The following is a 19,907-nucleotide window of genomic DNA, read 5'->3' as shown; positions in this document are numbered from 1 at the left end:
TCTGACTCACATGCTCCACCCACTCCTTTTTTTTTTTTCTTAAAATCCTGGATCCCTGTTTGTTGTTAATCTTATGGTAATCATCATCCCTTGATGCTTTACCTTATATATGACCATCCTGTTTAAGAATACTCTGTATGGGGGCTGGTGAGATGGCTCAGTGGGTAAGAGCACCCGACTGCTCTTCCGAAGGTCCAGAGTTCAAATCCCAGCAACCACATGGTGGCTCACAACCATCCCTAACAAGATATGACTCCCTCTTCTGGAGTGTCTGAAGACAGCTACAGTGTACTTACATATAATAAATAAATCTTAAAAAAAAAAAAAAAAAAAAAAAAAAAAAAAAAAAAAAAAAAAAAAAAAAAAAAAAAAAAAAAAAAAAAAAAAAAAAAAAAAAAAAAAAAAAAAAGAATACTCTGTATGATTTTTTTTCCGTAACTCTAGAAAGACAATAAGTGAATTGGAGACTGAACTTGTTTTAATACAAATTTGACTATACAGATTGAGTGAGACACAGCATTGTTATACAAAGTAGTGTATAGGTGAGTCTAGAAAACAGATTGAATTATAGTCCTCTTTGACTGCTGAAAAGCTGGTGGTTTATGTACATCCAGGAGGGCAAATAAAAGCTAAATAACTCACACACAAATAAATCTCCACCAGATACATTGTCCAGGTACTGCCTCATGTAGGCATTGTGAAAATAGTTGATACAAATGCAATTCATCACCTCAATCAAGAATGAGTTAGATTAGGAAAGAATGCAGCCAAGAATCATTTTATTTTTAATGCTTTAAAAAGAAAGAAATGGGAAAAACAAATAATAGGACAAAGCCATAATCGCTAGGAGAAAATATTGCCAGCAAGCAGATGAAAATCTTAGCCAAGATCATTGCCATGAATTCAAAGTAACCCAGTGAATTAATCGAGTCATTCAAAGAACTACAAGGAATCAGAAAACATAGACTGGGAGAGCAGAGAGAGTTGAAATATAATTCTATGTGGCTCAGAAGGAACTGGGAAGGAATCACAAAAATGACACATACCAGAGCAGCAACTGCAATGAGACAATAGTGTTATGACACAAAAATGGAATGAGGAGACTTAGGGGAAACAGTGACCAGGACAAAATAGAGTTTAGAAATGGAAAATAAGGAAGCATGGAACACTACCTTCATAGGAATTCATCAATAGAGAAATCTAAGAAAAACATTGTAACTCCTGATAAATTTGTTACGGGGATGATGGGGTGATTATTAAAAAGAAGGAAATACATGCTGATTTCATTGTTGTTCATTTGTAAACATGAATGGATATAAACCAAGGTGGAAGACTAGGTGTCTATGTCTAAGTGCAATAAAAGTGGGCCTGTGATCATTTTCTTACATGCCTATCAATATATGCATATATAATATGCTAATAATATATTAAATGCTAAATATATGTTAATATATTATTATATAATATACACTTCTTTAGTAGAAAAATCTTGTTTTGTATATCTTTACAACAGATAGTTCTCCTATTTAATTTTTTTCTCTTCTTTTTTTTTATTAGATATTTTCTTTATTTACATTTCAAATGCTATCCTGAAAGTTCCCTATACCCTCACCCTGCCCCTGCTCCCCTACCCACACATTCCCACTACTTGGCCCTGGCCTTCCCCTGTGCTGGGTCATATAAAGTTTGCAAGACCATCTTCCCAATGATGACCGATTAGGCCATCTTCTGCTACATATGCAGCTAGAGACACGAGCTCGTGGGGTACTGGTTGGTTCATATTGTTGTTGCACCTACAGGGTTGCAGCCCCCTTCAGCTCCTTGGGTACTTTCTCTAGCTCCTCCATTGGGGGCCCTTGTTCCATCCAATAGCTGACTGTGAGCATCCACTTCTGTGTTTGCCAGGCACTGGCATAGCCTCACAAGAGGCTGCTATATCAGGGTCCCTTCAGCAGATTCTTACTGGCATGTGCATTAGTATCTGGGTTTGGTGGCTGATGATGGGATGGATCCCCGGATGGGGTAGTATCTGGATAGTCCATCCTTTCATCTTAGCTCTAAATTTTGTCTCTGTATCTATATCCTTTCATGGGTATTTTGTTCCTTATTCTAAGGAGGAATGAAGTATCCACATGATGGTCTTCCTTCTTGGTTTTCTTGTGTTTTGCAAAATGTATCTTGGGTATTCTAAGTTTCTGGGCTAATATCCGCTTATCAGTGAGTGCANATCNNGNGANTTCTTTTGTGATTGGGTTACCTCACTAAGGATGATATCCTCCAGATACATCCATTTGCCCAAGAATTTCATAAATTCATTGTTTTTAATAGCTGAGTAGTACTCCATTGTGTAAATGTACCAAAGTCATTAATATAGCATAAATATTAGCCAGACTAAATTAGGAAAAAGGCCAAATAATCTCATTTAAAATTTTTTATAAAACTGTCTCTTAAATGAAACTAGTGGACAAGTTTTTAACATAGTAGTGGTTAATGAAAGAAGCCTAAAAATCATCTACAGAAGGTATAAATGCAAATACATCATTTATCACTGTGGTTGATTGTAATTCTTCCAGAATTAGCTCAAAGAAATATCAGTGGAACATGAGAAGTAGAAGAAGAAAAAAACTGCTACAAACTCCCAAAGAAACAACTGCAAATAACAAATAGTTAAAAAAAAAAAAGAAAGAAGAAGAAGAAGAAGAAGAAGAAGAAGAAGAAGAAGAAGAAGAAGAAGAAGAAGAAGTAAAGTCTATCTAAAAAAGTAATATGCCCACAAATAAGTATATAATGGGAAAATATATATTATTCTACACAGGTGATTGTGAAAATGATAATCAGAAAACTTAGGTATTTTCTGTGGGAAACATTAATGTTTACTGAAAATCCCCAAGAAGACTAGAGTAAATGGTAAGGCAACACTGTTCTTGAATGCCAAAGCTCCACAAACTAATTTATAAATTTAAAGTGACTCTAATAAATTAAAAATAGGCACTTCAGAGAAGAAAGGATGCCCTTTTCTATGAACAGAGCCAGGAAGGCAATAAATCTTACTGCTTGCTTCACACCATGTATAAAAATAAATGCTAGATGGATTGAGACTGGAAATGTGAAAGAGAAAACTGTGTTCTTAAATTAAAAACATAGGCGAACATAACATGACATTTGGGTAGGCAGGAAAATTTTCCTGAAATGTATACAAACCATGTTAACCAAAATGTAAAACACTATTCAATTTCATCATTCAAATTTAGGATTTATAAAAGTACATGATTAGATTTCTGCAAAAGAATACTATAGAATAAAGAAAGTATGCAGTCCACATACCTACCATGCCCTCACACATAGTCAGTTATATTCGACAAAAGGCTCGGACTCAGAATATATGATGCTGTTGATAAGAAATCAGGGGACTACCTAAAATAGAAAAAAGAGTGAAGCAAGAAGCTCATAGTTGATGTCCAAATGGCCAATAAATACACTAAAGGTATTCAGATCATTAGTCTCCACAGAAAGCCAAAGTTCCCTTTGGGGGTGTAAGCAGATGAAGTTTACCCATTGTCAATGGGAATAAGCATCGTTGAAAAACAACTTTGAAAATCTGGCAGCCAGTAGTAAACCTGACACATATGCACACTCTCTGGCTCAGCAATTCTTCCAGATCAATGCCCTTTATAATGAAGCATATATATTCACCAAGGGTCAAATAAAAGGAGCTAAAGTGGTTTGCAACCCCATAGGAAGAACAACAATATTAACCAACCAAAGCTCCCAGAGACTAAACCACCAACCAAAGAGTACACATGGAGGGGACCCATGGATCCAGCTGCATATGTAGCAGAGGACTGCCTTATCAGGCGTCACTGGGAGGAGAACCCCTTGGTCCTGTGAAGGCTGAATGACCCAGGGTAAGGGAATGCTCTGGGGGGTGAGGCAGGAGTGGATGGGTGGGTGAGGAAGCACCCTCATAGAGGCAGGGGAGTGGTGAGGGGACTGGGGGTTTATAAGGGGGAAACTGGGAAGAGGGATAACATTTGAAATGTGAACAAATAAAATAACCAATAAAAAAAAAAAGAAAAAGAAGTAAATGCAAATCAAAAAAATATTTACAGTAATCTCATCTAGAAGAGGCTGGGAGTGCAGATGGGTTGTAGAGTGATTATATAGCCCTGAGTTCAATCCGTAGTAAGTAACACACACACACACACACACACACACACACACACACACACATCAAAGCAGGTTTAATAGAAAAGCCAAAAATAGACAGAATCTACTGTCTATTAGAATGATAGATAAATAAAGCCATGATTCAAAAATAATAAACAGTTCTGCATGGCAATATGATGAGATTTACAAATATGTTTAGGGGAAATGACAGATTCCAGTGAATATATGAGGCAGAATACTTATGAAATAAAGTTTAAACATCACAGCTCATCTCTTTGCCAGAGGTAGGATGACCGGTCTCGTATGAGGAGGTAGAGCCTGTTATTTTGCTTCTTGATCTGAGGGGAGAATTTTATAGCGTGCTTATATTTGTGAAGATTCATTGAGATATATACTTAAGTTCTGTGTGCTTCCCTGTAAAAAGCTTGAAAACAAAGCTTTTTAAAAAGCACAACTTTTGGAACAAGACCACCAGATCACATTAAGAATTAACTGGAAAACGTTAAGCATGCTGAGGCATTCACAAACAAGAAGCTGAGAGACCTTTGGGTTCTGAGCCATTTGGGGCTCCATATTGAGCCTGTCTCAAAAGAGAAAAGAATTAACTTGGAGATTATAAAAGTTGAAGGAGAGAGAAGCAACCTTTGATGAAATCCTGTTTGATTTGCTCTGTAATGAATGTAACAGCTCAAACTGTTCATTGCTTAACTTGCAGATTCTTTATCTGCTTTTTCTCTGCCTTGCTTTTTGACTCTAAGGAGGCTCAGAAAGGGCTCAGAAACGAGTCCTAAGACAAGCTTGTAACTGGATTGCATTAACAATATGGGCGCCAACAAGAGACTGGAAAAAAATCGTGAGGAAGGTGGCAGGTATGGTGCCCTTTACCCAGACTCCTCTGTGTGGGGGCTGTGATGTGGGAAGTGGGTGGGCTCTTGTATGACAAGTCTTTAGTTCAACTCTCCAGGAGCTGCTGATGTCCTGGTCTGGGCAGCAATGGTCCCTCTCTTCTCACTTTAGGGCTGTGGCTTAAAGCCTCCTCTCTGTTGCTACTGCTTGTGTGCTTCACTGCTCCTTGCTGAGTCCCTTAACTTTGTCCTGGTGTGTGATGACACCACTTTCAGTTCTCCTCAAAATGCTTGGAGATTATACACTTATATAATAAAAATATTATAAAGTATTATATATTTTTCAATGTATCACCTGTCTCCCACCAGAGACTTGACTGACAACTATGCTCAGCTGAATGGACACACTGATCTCAAGAATACAAAAACATTATCAGAACAGGTAAGAAAAAATCAGAAGTGTACAGGATAAATGTGGAAAACACATCACACATCATGGGGAAATTCTAGAATTCTATAACCAAGTCTGCTTTCCCATCTCTAAAATATAATTCCAAGAAACATCTCTAAGGAACATCCATCCCTGCTCCAAACATTATCCATCTAGAAAACACTGTAGCTGAGTGATTTGCCTCATCTTGCCAGATAGAGACTAGGACCTGAATCCAAACCAGGGGCACGGTGCATTAGAGAATCATAATTTCTTAGAAACATTGCTGGATGCTTGCCAAACAAGTGCAAGAGCCAAGCCTGGAGCATCTTAGATTACCTCCTGGGGCATATGTAGTTAATATTTTTCACCTTGCTGATGAGATGGTTAAGTACCTCAAGCCCTTTATTTGTGAAAAACCTTAGAGTGGATCAGTTTCAAATTCTTAATCTCAGACTCTTTTCATCAAGAAGACCCAAGGAAACCATGTGATTTCTACGGGATTCCTTGACAGGTAAGAAAAGCCATTCTCCTTTGCTCGCTACACTAAGCCCACAGAAACAAGAAGTTGTCTGGGTATACTGATGCTGTGTTTCATTGTCGGGTAGTATTCTGATCCTATGTCTTATTATCTGAGAGCATGGCTGGAATACTGATCATGTGTTTTATTGCCATCAACTAAGAGTGCCCTTAGTTGATAACTGACCCTGTCACCTAATTACTGTCAGAAAGTATGGCTTCATAACACCCTCTATAAAGTCTTAATAACAATTTTGGAAGTCCTCCAAAGCTTAATTGGTTTATAGTTAACAACTGTATATCATAGGCCAATTCATTTAGTTACCAAGGGTATAGATTCACAACTGGCTTACTTTGGAGATGAACCAATTGCCTTGCTAATATTTTCCTTTTTTAACTTACTGGTTCTTTGTGAATTTCACATTATGTACCCCAATCCCATTCATCCCTCCATACCTGCCCTCCACCCTTGCAGCATCCCCCACAACTGAGAAAGAAAAATATCACTATGGAAGCTGTAGTGTGTCATAGTGTGGCCCAGTGTATACCCTTTTGTCCACACTTTTTTTATTAGATATTTTCTTCATTTACATTTCAAATGCTTTCCCCAAAGCCCCCTGTACCCTCCCCCCACCCTGCTCCCCAACCCACCCACTCCTGCTTCCTTGCCCTGGCATTCCCCTGTACTTGTCCACACTTCTTTACTTGCAAATGTTCATTGTAATGACCCATTGGTCTGCTATGAGGACTCTACTTCTGTTATTCTATCAATACTGGAACATCACTGGGACTCCTCTCTCCTCTGATGTTGCCCTGTGTCATGGAGATCCTGTAGTTTGGGAATTTGTAAGATTAGCTTCTTCATGTACTCCAACAATTCATCAATGGGATAAACGTTGGGGTGGGTCAATTCAAAGTCCTGGATCTAAGCCTGAAAGGTGTCTAATCTGGCCAGCCCACCAGCTCTCCCTGTGCTCATGCCCTCAGGGCTGGCTCACCTGCAACCAGGGCCAGCTCTATCCTGCTGCCCAGGCAAGATGAAGGGTCTGTTCCCCAAGTGCTGCATCTGGTGAGGGACAGGATCAGTTCCCCACTGACATAGGTGTTGAGGAATGAATGAAGGGAGGAGGACATCTCTCCTTTGCACCACTGCACAGCAGATAAGACATAGAGCTGGCTGTCCTGTGCTCATGCCCTTAGGCAAGATCACCTGTAACCCCCACATCCAGGGCCAGCTCGACTGTACTGCTCAGGCAAGTGCTGCAGCTGGCGAGGGATCTCATGATCCCAGGTCTAGGTCTGCTGCCCTGAACCCCAGCCTCCGGCCAGCAGAGGTGGAGCAAAGATGACGCGTACACCAAGGCAGGGTTCAAGCGGCTTCCTAGCTTCAGCTTTATTCAGCTTCAGGTTCAGCTTTTTTTATTCTCCGCTTTATTCTGGGGGATTGCCCAATTTATCCGCCTCCACCCTTTGAAGTCCTCTCTCACCACTCTTCATCATCCAATCAGCATTCAGCACGCTCTGTACAAGAGCCATGCACGCAGGCGTTGATAGGCCAGTGACTCAATATCATGCTGTATGACGCTATGTGTCAGGCAGACAGAGCATGATCATTCGCATGATCAGGTTCTTGGTAAACAAGCAGGGATCACCGGGCTTGGCAATGAGCCGGGGCATCGTCTTGGCTGCCACAGCTGCCCATTTCCCACAGTCTCCCACCTACTGCACGTTGGAAAGGGGAGGACATATCTCTCCCTCACCCATGCCACTGCACAAAAGAGTGGCAGAGCCATCTCTCCCATACACATATGCTTAGGCCAGCTTACCTGCAACTCCCTCAATATGCAGGGCCTGCTTTCCCAAATACTGTAGCTAAGGAGGGGTGAGTTTGGCTCTCCTGTGTCCATGCCCACTGGTCCAGCTCTCCTACAATGCCCAGGTGAGAAGTAGAGCCAGTTCTGTGCAGCCCTCAGATGTTCCTTGGCAGCAGCTCAGACCAGGGACATCTGCCTGGACTTTGGTGGTAATAAACCCCTGCTGCTGCAGAGCCATGGACACAGACATAACCCCTGGTGGTAGCACAGTCCAGGATCCTACCATGGTGGCCAGTGACATCATCTGGTACTCACATCAGGCTATTCTTCATTACCCTCAAGTCTCCAGTCCTATCTCTCTTCATTACGCCCACATCCTTTGTTTCTCTTCCATTTCTCTACCACTTACTTGCTCCTCTTAGTGGTGCCCAGGGTCTCTTAAGTATCTTGTCTTGTCTCAGGAGTATTATGTCCAATTCTTGTATTATGGAACTTGGTAGAATTCATCTTGGGCATGGTCTGCCACTATCCTCCCCCCCAGGCTTGTTTAGCACTGGACTGGTGGTCATTTCAGGCTTGCTTTATTTTTTAGGGAGTGTTGTAACTCTAATTTTTTTCAAAACTTATTTTTAATGATGGTTTTTAAACATTTTAACTCCCTTTTAGCCCACAACCCACCAGAGGTAGTAGAAAAGAAAGAATATGGGGGAAGTAGACCTGTTTAGAAATGGTTCATTGGAGCAACTCCCATCTGTGTTGTCTGGAAATCCAGTACTTCAGTTCACAGGTTAGCAGCGGCAGCTCTACCCACGCTAGAACATGTCACTGATGCACCGGAAGCCCAGTTCGACAGAGTCGGAATAGCAAACACAAATCAAAAGTGGTAGCACTACCTACCAGAGACAGCCACGCCTCAGTGTGGGCACAAGTCAACAGGAGAGACCAGGAGAAGTTCTCAGCTGTGACTCTCTCAGCCAATCAAAGGTCAGCAAAGATCTGAGACCAACAAGCATTGCACAGATAGCTCTATAAGCAAGCCTAGCTCAGCCTCTGTCTCTGTCTGTAGAGTTCTGTTTATATCCCTGTGAACATCATTTGTCCTCCATGGGTCTTGCCTCAGCATGTGAGTCTGTCTCAGCTAACATCCCTCTGCCAATCAGTCTGAGTCCTCAGAAGCAGAAACTGTGCAGCATACCATGAGAAGATATTTGTACGTTTTCTCTCTATGGTGTTCTGACAGATGCAGCTCAACTTTAAAATGTAAGACAGACCAATACATGTGTGATGGTAGCGAAGACTCCTTCATCACATGTCCTTTCATGTGTTTGCTTTAGCAGAACATCTCTTTTCTTGTGTCTGTTCCCTCACAAGTCTGCCTTAGCCTTTCACCTGTGTCCACTTCAGGGAAACATTCCTTCATGTGTTGGCCCCAACAAAACACCATCCAACACAATGAACTTTCCAAAGAGCCCTTAAGTTTCCACTCCAGAGTGTTAGGCTACTAATCATTCAGATGTTCAAGGATTGGAACATTGATTGAAGAGACATAGTCTCTCTTCTCTGCCACCTACGAATGCACATGTGATGCAGCCACACCTGCAATTCTTCTAGGGGCAGGTGCTAATATTTTCATGCTTACATAAATATTTAGAAACTCCTGACTTCATTTTTTCTCTATGATAAAATAATGAAGGTTGTATAATATAAATTTCCTGCCAAATTCTACTTTTTGGCATATCATCTTGGAAGCTATAGTGCTCTTTTATAAATTTGATGTGAAAGAAATGACTCTAAACATACTTTAGTATCACATGGAATGATCTAGCTAGTGTTTTTTTTTATGTGTATGAATGTTTGCCTTGTGTGTGTGTATATGTATGTGTGTGTATATGAGAGAGAGAGAGAAAGAGAGAGAGAGAGAGAGACAGAGAGACAGAGAGACAGAGAGACAGAGAGAGAGAGACAGAGAGACAAAGAAAGAGTGTGTGTGTGTTTGTGTGTGTGTATGTGTGTTACCACATGCTTATCTGATGTCCAGAGAAGCCAGAAGAGAACATCAAACCCCTAGGAATTGGAGTTACAGATGGCTATGAGCCACCATGTTGGAATAGCTGGGCATGGTGGCTCATGCCTTTAATCCCAGCACTCGGGAGGCAGAGGCAGGTGGATTTCTGAGTTTGAGGCCAGCCTGGTCTACAAAGTGAGTTCCAGGACAGCNGGTCTACAAAGTGAGTTCCAGGACAGCCAGGGATATACAGAGAAACCCTGTCTCAAAAAAAAAAAAAAAAAAAAAAAAAAAAAAAAAAAAAAAAGGGGGGGAAGGAAGAACAACAGTGCTCTTAACCACTGAGCCATCACTACAGCCCTTCTACCCAGATATAGATAATGATTAGAGGCAAAGAAAAGCCTTGACTTTAACAGATTTTATCATTTATGGAATTTTTTTCAAGAGAGAATATTTTTAAGTTCTATAATATCCAATATTTTATCATTGTTTGGTTGGAAAGCCAAAGGACCTAGGATAGAACCAAATATGACTCATAAAAAAGTCAATGAAATGATTCGTAGTAATATTCTGCTATACATTTCTATTGGTACCTAGTCCCAATCATTATCATAGAATCTTTCTCCAGCAACTGAAGGGAGCAGATACAGAGACCCACAGCTAAACATTAGGGGGAACTTAAGGACCTTCACAGGAAAACGGGAAGGAAAAATTGTAGGAGCCAGGGACTTAAGGACACTACAAGAACACAGAATCAACTAAGCAGGGCTCATAGGGACTCACAAAGACTGATTCAACAATCATGAATTCTACATTTGTCTAGATAGGTCCTCTGTTTAAATATTGTGGTTGTGTAGCTTGGTGTTCTTGTGGGGCTCCTAAGAGTGGGAGCAGTAGGTATCTCTGACTCTTTCGCCTGCCTTTAAGATCTTTCCCTACTAGGTTTTGTTGATCTTACTATATCTTGTTATGCCATATTTGGTTGATATCCCTAGGAGGCCTGCTCTTTTATGAAGGGAAAAGGAAAATGGAGATCTGGGGAAGAAGGGATCGGGTAGAGGGAATAGGAGAAGTGTAGGGAATGGAAACTGTGTTTGGAAAAATGCAATGTATGAAAGAATAAATTGAGAGAGAGAATAATTCAGACAACCTTATTCTAAATCATATAACCTATTTCTCATTTCCTATAATATCCAAAAGTCTTACTGTAGGTCTCTCTGCCTGCTTTGATTTTTTTTTAATGTGTAAGGGAGATGTGCATGGAATATAGGCATCCTTAGACACCAGAGGCATCAGGTCCACATAGAGCTGTAGTCATTGGTAGTTGTAAGCTGCGAATCAAGCAGGAATCCTATCAATAATAGTGCAAGCTTTTAACAGCTGATCATCTCCTCAGCACAGCTCTATTCAATTCTAACATCCCAATTTTTCATTTCTTCTCCTGTGCTCCAGACATAGCAACAGACTCAGTGTTATTTTCCACCGTTTTCTTCCCTGAGACCTAGTAAAATGGCTCTTCTCCGTGCCTAGAAATCCTTCTTCTTCATCTTGTCAGGGCATTCTGTCTCAGGCCACATATCATCCATCTACCCAGTTACTCCCCACAATATAATCTGTTAGTGTTATCTCCATAACACTCCATCCTTTGAGATGAGCTTATTGATTTATTATGTGATTTCTAAACATTATGTCATCTCTGACACATTATCTGTCTTGTTCATCAGTTTATCTCCAAGGCTCATGGCAAGTTCTTAATAAACATTTTAAATACCTCTTACTTGAATGCATAAGTAAATGCAGGTAAGTTATCAGAATGCAAGACAAGCAACCACGTGTTTATATAATATTAAGTATTATATAAATGCTTTCACAGTTTATTGTGCTATGTCCTATCATAGTTAAAAGATGTATTTATCTCTAAAAGATTTATTGGAAATGCTTGTCTTTGGTATTTATATACAAGCATGACTAGGACTTATCTGATTCATCTGGAATTATACATCACTTGTACAAAATTGTATTTCTGTTCCTAGCTACCAAGAACCTTAGGTTCAAGTTAAAGACCTAGTTTCAAATGACAGAAATGTATGGTAGACATTTGAAGTGTTGTATTCACCCCTGAGTCACATACATGACATTATTTACATATCTGATAGTTTTATCTTAATATTTTTTCTGTTCTCTACAAGTACTATCGCAAAACCTATGTAAAATAAGTTAGTAAAATCAACAACCAAATAAACTATGTATGTTCATTTAGCAGTGAGCAGCATAGTTCAGAAGCCCATCTTTGTAATTGTCTCAAAGGTTTCTCCCCTTCAAAACAAGGTGACTTTTAGATTCTTTTGGTTAGAAATCAAATTTTAATGAAACACACTTACAGCATATCATAATTAGTACATAACATTAATCCAATAAGATTTTAAGCCCTCTATTTATATACATTTTGCATAATACAAGACTAGAAATTGACTTGTCCAACAGTAGATCTGCCTAGATAATCTGTCTAACAGACCTTTGCTAAGTTCACAGGATGAGCACATGACCTTGCACGTCTTAAAACTCAATGCAAGAGCAAAGCAATTGTTAAAGGCTGGAGACAGAAACAAAATTGATCCAATCCTCTCCCTAGTCTAGAGTTATACTTGTCCACAGTCAGAAGCTGCAAAATGCTTTATATAACAGGTGCCCCCTCCTTACAAGAACAAAGAAAGCATCAATGATACTCGACTACATAAATATCAAGAGACAGCCTGTGCCATGCTTCTAGGATGTACAATTCTTCTGGGCACAGATTCATCAACTGTGTGATGCTTTTGTATTGATTCTAAAGTGTTTTTTGGATGAACTTTGAAAGCCATTTGCTGAGTGTGGGATTTTGTAGGCTTGGGGTTGTCAATAGGCGTGTTTTGCTGCAATTAATAACTATATGCTCATGCACCTGTGGAGAAGATGAAGCATCTTTCTAATTTCATGTTCGGCAATAAACATGAGCGACTGTCTGCATGATCCCTCTTTTGATTCCAGCTGCCAACAGCTTGGAAAGCTTTGAGGCCAGCTAACTCTGCATTCCCTCATTAGCTGGTGTCCCCATTTATTTTTCTGCCTAAATGGGTAGAGAAGTCATTTTGTTTAGCTCATTCGGATCTGTTGAGAAAGATACCAGCAAATCAACACCTGTCACTTTTCAGTAAATCCTAAGAGGAAATGGGCTTTGTAGCAGCTTTGCCTTGGCAGCACACAGAATGCTCAAGGTTTGAAGCAAATGCCTAGATTCTAGGAAGCAGCCATCCCCAACTCGAAGCCAATGAGGGGGTGCCTATGTGCCTATTATGGATATAATTAATCCAAATCACTCACAAGACAATAAAATTTAATTATGGGTTCTTAGTTTCTAAGAACTCGCCAATTATTGTTAATAGGCTTTGCCTTGATCATAGCTAGTGAGTTAAATCTGTTGAAGCTATTTTTCTAACGGTTAATTTCTTAAAAATCGTTCTATCTTTAGTTAAATGGGTTTAATCCAGCATTGCTTTATGGTAGCAGACAAAATGCTCTACTGACCTCAGGTTAGCCCCTGTGTTTTGGAAAATAATTTAAGGTCTCAATATCTGGATGGTTTTTATGTAATTGGCATTTCCTGCATTCAAAGAACGTCTGTCTAGCCCAGCTATCTGTCATGAGTACGTCCCCACTCATCTTGGGGCAGTTGGATATCTCCTTCTTTATTGATTTTAGGTATCTCTGTGTATGAGAATACAAGCAGGCGCCAGGCAGTGGTGGCACATGCCTTTAATCCCAGCACTTGGGAGGCAGAGGCAGGCAGATTTCTGAGTTCGAGGCTAGCTTGGTCTACAAAGTGAGTTCCAGGACTGCCAAAGCTACACAGAGAAACCCTGTCTCAAAGAAACAAGAGAGAGAGAGAGAGAGAGAGAGAGAGAGAGAGAGAGAGAGAGAGAGAGAATACAAGCAGAACAAAGTCTTTCAAAGTTCATATTGATTTTATAAGATCCCATATTGATTCAGTTGTGGTTCAATACCTTTAATATGTGTTATCAAGAGGGCTATGGAACTAATGATCATTGTATTCACAAAGGGCTAAGCTGTCCCTAGAAATCAGCATTTTTTAAAAAGGAATTTAAAAAGAAATGTTTATCAAGTTTTTGTTGCATGGAGGTACATTTCTGTAAGGGTCTCCATGAATTACCTTATTTACCTGAACTACACTTCTATAAATAAACTGTTTTTCTTCATTGGCTGACTTCTGGGGAATCTCAAGGATTTTATATACCTTGATGAACATTATGTAGCAAGTCACTCTTGACAATAGACTTCAACCATCAAGGATCCTGGATTTTACCCATTAGCTCTCTCAAGCAAAATAGTATGTGCTTATAACAGAAGCTCTAGTTTCTTTAAAACATTCTATGCTGTTACTGTTGCAGAACCACATGACTAGTGGAAAATTATTAGATGTGCACATAATGTGTAGTTGCCTCTTAGGAAGAGGATGTTAAAATGTTTGTTAGAGCCATGGTTGTGATCATTGATCCAGGAGTATAGTCAGAATTCCCTACCTGTGTCTTTGAAGATTTGTCCAGATATGAATTTCCGGGATTAATTCTGTTTTGCTTTTGAGTCAGTCAAAATTACTGTCATCCTAGCCCTTGACCCCAATTGACTTGAAAGTATTATGTAACCTTGGACAGCAAAATACTCCTTTGTGCCATAGAGAAGCTGGGTATGTCCTGAAAAAAAGTGAAGGTGCTGTTTGAATGCTGATGGCAAGATTTGTACTATGAATGATAATGATAGCTAGGGTGGTAACTGAAGGAGAACTTCTGCAAGGAAGCTTTGTAAAGTGTCTGTGGGTTATCTAACAGGGGTCAGGCACTGTGATTAATTAAAGATGTGTGTAAACACTTGGTTAAGCCTCACCTTGAAAGGAAGAACTTCACTCCTTTATCCTTAAATCTGAATTGCCCTTAGAACTTGAAGTGTTTAACTGGCAGAATACAAAGAAGGAATGTCCTGAGAGTTCTAGGACAAATCCTAAGAAGACACTGTTTCCACTAGGGTCTCTTGAAATGTTCACTCTGGAAGAAGTCAGTTGCCATGTCTTGTCCCCAGAGCCTGCTTAAAAACTTCAACTGAAGGCACTCTGGCCAAAACTCTGGTTGAGCTTTGGAACTGTACCTGTGAATGAAGCTATCTTGGATCTTTGGAGGAGGGGATTGTTTTGTTTTAGGTTTTATAATGGTATGAGTATGCTTGGCCTGGGGAGTGGCACTATTAGGAAGGATGGCCTTGTTGGAGTAGATATGGCCTTGTTGGAGAAAGTATGTCATTGTGGGCATAGGCTTAAAGACTCTAATCCTAGATTCCTGGAAACCAGTCTTCTGTTTGCCTTCGAGACAAGATGTAGAACTCTCAGCAATTTCTACATCATGCCTGTATGGATGCTGTCGTGCTTCTGACTTGATGATAATGGACTAAACTTCTGAACCTGTAAGCCAACCCCAATTAAATGTTGTCATTATAAGAGTTGCCTTGGTCATGGAATATGTTCACATTGATAAAACCTTAACTAAGACGGTTTGTTTTATTTTGTTGGATTTTTTTTTGTTTTTGTTTGTTTGTTTTTGTTTTTGTTTTTTTTTGGTTAATGTTGGTTGCTTTGTTTATTTTTGAAAGTACCACATTATAGTTCTGCTAACTTTAAACTTACTTTGTAACTAAGGGTGACCTTTGAATTTCTTATCCTTCTCCATCTACCTCCTTAGTACTAGAATTACAGAAGTGTACTACCAAGTCCTGTTTACGGCATGTTTGTTATCAGATTCAGGACTTTCTATCTGCTAAGGCAGCATCCTACCACAAGAGTTACATTGTGCAGCCCAACTTTGAATTTTCAAGACCAGGCGATTGACTATTTTTGTAGCACAAAATGACCTCTACCAGTATGGCAGAAAAGAACGAAGTAGGGAACCTTGATCCAAAATTCTAAGCTTTATAGTAATACAGTTTAATAACATGATGTTCCAAGTCACTAACATCAGTATTCTATAGTGATAGAAACAATAGCAAAGTATATCATGTGGCATGCATAGGTAGAAGGAAATCAAACCTTACATTTTGATTTGGTCCTCACATAATCTCAAATTCCCAGGCCATAAAGAAGTGAGTTCTTTACACTCACAGCCAAATAACCACTTACCTGGAATCCACTGAAATCATTGTGGCTGTCTGATTATCCGCCATATTTGGACCCTCAGAATACATCTCAGGATATGAAGATAGATAAATAGATAGATAGATAGATAGATAGATAGATAGATAGATAGATAGATAGATAGATAGATCAAGCAAGGATTTGTGTGACTGGATATGGTCTAGCATTTTCCATCCTGTGTCCAGTGAAAGACACTAAGATACCACAGTTTCTTTGTATCACTCCAATTTTCAACATCTTCACAGTTAGCAATGTCTATGAACTATGACACAGACCTGAGCAGTCGGCAATCCCTTCCTTTGTGTCTGTCCACAACCTCCTTCCCCATGGCTTTGATCAATCTATTGCTCTGGCTTTACTCTTTCCTTGGCTGATTCAGCTCCCAATTACCCACCCACCCATGAATTTGTCACTTCTCTACATTCCTCCCCTAAGTTCTGTACGGTTTTGAACAACCACTTTACTTCCATGAGTCTTTCCTTTATATCTGTATAGATTAGAAATGCTGTAGGAATTCAAATAACCAAAATTACTAACCAAAATGTTAGCACTGTACAGGAAAAAAGTATTCAAACTATATTCACTGTTACTATCTCTTATCATTCAAACTACAACAGTCAAATCATAGCAAAAGTGCTTGACCAACAACTACAGTGACCCACCACACCTTCCCATAAGAGAAAACTCTGCGTTTACCTTTGGAACCACCTCTACCTTATGAAAATTTTCCAAAGAAAATAACTGTAGTACATAGAAAATTCACAGCATGCTACCCTGTGAAGAACAACAATATCTAGATCCATCAGCACAGCAGCTTTCTTAGAAAGCTAACAGTTAAGAATTCCATACTTGAGGAACTGTCAGAGGGTAGACCAGGAGGGGGATAATGACTGTACTGTAAAAAAAAAAAAAAAAGATAATTTTTTAAAAAAGAAGAAATTCACACTTAAAGCAAGTAAACTAAACTGTCTACCAGTTGAACTCTGTTCAATAAAACTATATTATTTCTAATGAATGCACCATATTATTTAACCTGATCCTGTAGACTATCAAATCTCCAACTAGTTCAATATATTACTTAGATATGTTTACTTAAACACTTGGTAATGAGTCATAATTTACATTATTATGTCCTAAAATACTTTTCCATTAATGTATCTCTAAATATTTTAACATTGCATTACTTTTACTTTTATTATATCAGTGATAACTATAAGGAATCCCCCTTTGGGAAATAATTTATTTCTGATATACAATAGACATTCGATTGATATGCACTGATTGATAACCCACCCTTTTCTACTCTATGCAGATGCCCGCTAGTAATCTTCATCTAGATCAACAGTTCTCAACCTATGGATCTCAATCCCTTTGTGGGTTGAACAATCCTTTCACTGGATCACATATCATAAATCCTGAAAATCAGAAATTTACATTATGACTAATAATAGAGGCAAAATTACAGATATGAAGTAGCAACAAATTAATTTCGGGGTTGGGGTTACCACAACATGAGTAACAATATTAAGGGGACACACACACAGCATTAGGAAGATGGAGAACCACTGGTCTAGATGCGCTACAGAGTAATAACCACAATCATAATGGCTACCGTGTATCACTCTGTACTCAGTGTGATTCCAAGTTCGTCACTAATATTTTCTCAGTCTACCGTCACAATAAACATGTGAGTAGGGACCATTGTCCCCATGCTATAAGAGCAGGTAAGATAGGAAATATAAGAAGCCTGCCGAAGACCAAGTATCTGCTAAGCATCAGTACCTAGATTCACAACCAAGAAAATAATATCTGCTTCTAGCTGTTAATTAATTACACACCTAAAACATAACATCACTTTTAGTTAATTCTAATTCAAAAGGGATCAAAAATAAATAAATAAACGTGGTCTCTCAAGCACTCTTTCACTTACCCAAACGCTACAGGCCATTTCTTTCTCCCAAACATCACAGTAAAATTTGTTGCTCATTTCTACCGTTTTTCCAGAAATCTCTAAATACCCCAAACCTATCTAATCTCTCTCTTCTGTTCTGATTTATTTTCTTTTCAATAATGAAAGTAAGTTTTCCAAAAGTTCAAATATAACTACGCTGCCTTCTGTCTTAGTTAGGGTTTCTATAGCTTCAATGAAACACCAGGACCAAAAACCAAGTTGGGGAGGAAAGAATTTATTCGACTTACACTTCAGTGATGCTGGTCTCTTCCTAATCATCGCTAATTTCTTAGCTTCAGCTGACCAGCATCAACTGTCCCAATAACGGAAAAGGTTTTCACTTTAGTAATTCCGCTATCTTGTTCATCACAGCTGATTCTTAAGGCCCAGATAACCAGAACCACAGAATCCTAAATCAAAATAGCCCTGATGAAGTCTTATTTTTCTTTCTAAAATTTCATGAGCCAGGTCTCCATCTTCTGCACTGCTCTCAACATTATCTTCCAAGGTCCTACAGAACTTCCCACAGAATTCCTAATATTCAATGGTTTTTTCTAGCCCAAAGTTCCAAAGTCCTTCCACAATTCTCCCCAAACCGTGGTTAGAGACGTCACTGCAATACACTACTACACTGGTACCAACTTGTCTTCTTAGTCAGGGTTTCTATAACTGCAACAGAACACCATGACCGAAAAAGCAAGCTGGAGAGGAAAGGGTTTATTCTGTTTATACTTGCACATTCATCACCAAAGGAAATCAGGACAAGAACACAATCAGTGGAGGAACCTGGAGGCAGGAGCTGATGCAGAAACCATGGAGAGGTGCTGCTTTCTGGTTTATTTCTCGTGGCTTGTTATGTTACTGCCTTATTGAACCCAGGACCACAAACTCAGGCGTGGCACTACCCATAATGAGATGGACGCTCTCCCATTAATCACTAATGAGAAAATGCCTTCAGGCTGGATCTCATGGAGGTATTTTCTCCTCTGAGAGTCCTCCCTCTCTGAGGACTCTAACTTGTGTCAAGTTGACACACAAAACCAGCCAGTATACCTTCTAACTTAAATACTGCAACAGCTTCTTATTGCCCTTAACAAATGTTAAATCCTCAGCATAGCTTACAGGGCTCTTGTGAGTTAGCCCTATTTTCCTAGTTTCTCCATCCACTCTCTGAGCTCAATGCTCTAGTTAGTCTCAGTTTTCTTTACTTCTTCAAACATAGCATGTTTTTCTCTTCTCCAAGTCTTCATGCCCTTTGTTCTCTGATAAGTCCTTTCTTGCCCTCAGAGATTTGGACCTGGATGGGGCAGTGATAGAATGAAAAAGGGACAGACAGACAGAATGATACACAGACATGTTGAGTTTGTATGATTTAGGCCTCTGTTCTAAAGAAACAAGGGCATTCTTGAAGCTTGGTTGGTTTACTATAAAGAGTTGAACAGAAAGGCAAGATGACTGAATACAGCTGAACAAGGGGGGAGGATTATTTCACAAAGGTAAATGAGGTAGGTTTTATAGCATATAGCTGGATCAAGGAGACAGCTTTAGCTAATCTTGGTAGGAGCAATCTCTGTGCGAGAGCAACCTTCAGGCTGTAAATATATGGAGGAGAATGCTATAGTGTACACACACAAAGATCAGAATAGAAGGTTTCGACATTTTCCCATGAGTATGAGGCTATTGAGTCCCTGACATGGCGATCACCATGTCACCAGCCTCATTTACCTCAGGACCTCTTGCCCCACCTTTCTCTGACGTGTGTGTGTGTGTGTGTGTGTGTGTGTGTATTAATATGTGATCTCTCAGCTGTTCTTTTGCTTTGTTACCATGAACTCTATCTGAAAGCATAAGCTCAAATTCAATGCTTTCCTTTGCAAGTCACTTTCGTCATGGTGTTTAATCACACCAATAGAATGTAACTAAGACACTCTCCCAATGCTGTAT

At 39.5% G+C, this 19,907-nt stretch overlaps 1 non-coding gene across 1 annotated transcript; it reads right to left on the bottom strand.

Moving 5' to 3' along the window:
* Positions 1-9,264: 9,264 nt before the first annotated feature.
* Positions 9,265-9,393, bottom strand: LOC115064143. Its single transcript, XR_003843998.1, has one exon. It is a non-coding gene; the product is annotated as a small nucleolar RNA SNORA17 (small nucleolar RNA).
* Positions 9,394-19,907: the final 10,514 nt, after the last annotated feature.

The sequence above is a fragment of the Mus pahari genome, chromosome 5 (genome assembly GCF_900095145.1).
Source record: "Mus pahari chromosome 5, PAHARI_EIJ_v1.1, whole genome shotgun sequence".
In the NCBI taxonomy this organism is placed as follows: domain Eukaryota; kingdom Metazoa; phylum Chordata; class Mammalia; order Rodentia; family Muridae; genus Mus; species Mus pahari.
This window is presented reverse-complemented; position numbering and strand designations above follow the sequence as displayed.